The sequence below is a fragment of the Cibotium barometz genome, chromosome 33 (assembly GCF_041138505.1).
Source record: "Cibotium barometz isolate CiBa-2024 chromosome 33, ASM4113850v1, whole genome shotgun sequence".
Lineage (NCBI taxonomy): Eukaryota > Viridiplantae > Streptophyta > Polypodiopsida > Cyatheales > Cibotiaceae > Cibotium > Cibotium barometz.
Window position 1 is genome coordinate 6,775,752 of NC_141078.1, and position 2,249 is coordinate 6,778,000.

Genomic DNA, 2,249 nt, shown 5'->3' on the forward strand with positions numbered 1-2,249 from the left:
CCTCCCCCAGCTCTACACATTCCGTACATGGATCCTCCCCACACGTTTGCCTATGAAGATGGTTGCATACCGCAGTCATTTTCTCAGGATCTCCGACGAGGGTTTCATTGAGCCTCCAGGGTACACGGGGATACATCTCTCGCATGCACTCAGGATCTCTCTTGGACAGCTTAGAGTTTCATCCCAAAGATTGGAGATTGAGGCAGGCAGGATGAGACGGACGAGGAGAGGCAGGAGAGTCAGCAAACAGGACCGGACATGCTCCATATGTGACATGGGCGAGGTTGAGACAGAGGAGCACTTCTTATGCAGATGCCCAGCGTACTATGAGATCCGGGGGAGGTTTCACTGTCTCTTTAGAGATGGCTTTGGCCCTATTTCCAGGGTCATTGACTATGAGGATCAGAGATGCCTAGCTTTATTTGTCAGAGAGGCTTTCACTTTCAGAGACAAGAGACTTAGACAAATGCAGAGCCACCAGACTCACAATGGCCAGATACATGTGGATCAGCTTACAGCTCTCACAAGACAGGGTTATATACATAGCTCTATGTTACTTTTCTCCATCAGGATCCTCCTATGTCACTACAGAGGAGGAGGAGACAGGAGCCTCGCCATACACTTGTCTGTCAGAGGAGATTATGCATTATTCTACACTAGGGGAAGTATTTCTTACGGGCGACTTCAATGCCCACACAGAGCAGACAGTGTGAGGTGTATGACTATGATGACATGGAGATCCTCCACCCTGTGGATCCAGAGGAGATAGGGGCTAGTCGGGCATCAGAGGACACTGGACCAGACAGAGGACATTATGGGGACCACTTACTAGAGTTGGGAGCCAGGCATCATCTCGTTATTTATAACGGGATGCTACAGTGGCCGGGATCAGGAGGGCTGGCATGCTTCCCACATGGGGGTCATACACGGACCGGAGGGCACGGTGGTAGACTACATTATGGGGTCTTTGGAGGCATCACAGCTTGTCACCTCATTCTCCATTCCACCTCGTCCTATTGGGGCAGATAATACATACTTGGCATTTTCACTAGCCGGATCACCAGTATCACCAGCCCCCCCACATACCGACGCCACACACTACCATCTACTTCACACACGACATGGCAGACATATACACTGGCAGAGTAGAGGATGGGCTCCTACTCATGGATCCCCTGGCATCTATGGATACCATTACAGCCCAGCTGGCATCACTCCTACACACGGTTGCATTACAGAGCTTCCCACATCGTGTACACTCAAGAGAGCCTGCGAGACCTGGGACTATGCCCCAGAACAGATGGTATGATGACGAGTGCAGAGCCCTATACTCACGGCTCCGCATACAGAGAGCCTTGGGAGCCATCACAGAGCAGGAGTCGAGGAGAGAGATGAGGAGACTTACTCGCCGCAAAAGGCGGGCCTTTGCAAAGATACAGGAGCTAGAGATCTTTCATTTCTTCATGAGTAGAGATAGCCCTGTCTCATGGCGGCACTTCAGAGAGCCCCGGACCCCAACACCTATTGCAGACCCACAGACATGGCACACATATGCAGAGGGTCTATACCATGCCCCACAGCAGTCACCTATACCTCAGCCACAGGAGCCTCGACCTACCACAGCTAGCTTCTTTACCCACTCGATGGTACAGGAAGCTATCCGCCGCCTACAGCATGGACGGGCCGCCGACCATATGGGCCTGCAGGGTGAGCATCTCATATATGCAGTAGATTCTTTAGCTCCTTTTCTTGCACACCTGTTTAACAGGGCACTAGCAGAGGGTTTGCCTGCGGAGTGGACGATGCACACCATTGTGCCGATTCACAAAACAGGGGATATGCTCGATCCGAGCAACTACAGGACGGTTATGGTTGGCCACGTGCTGGCCAAACTCTATGGTGCAGTGCTGGAGCAAGAGCTTAGCTTATATGCTGAGCGAGCAGGTTTACGCTCATCAGGGCAGGCAGGCTTCAGGAGAGCTTTCTCTACCACTGACCATGTATTCACTTTGAGATGTATGATTGATCAGGCCAGAGTGAGGAAGAGAAAGCTCTATTGCTGCTTTGTGGATTTCCGCAAGGCATTTGACATAGTACCACGAGAGAGGCTCTTTCAGCGCCTGGCATACCAGCAGATATGACATGGGGCATCTATGCATTATATGAGCAGGTTTTTGGGTGAGTCTGATGTCCAGGAGGTATGTCCGTGACTATTGCTAGCACCATTGGTGTGAAGCAAGGATGCCCAC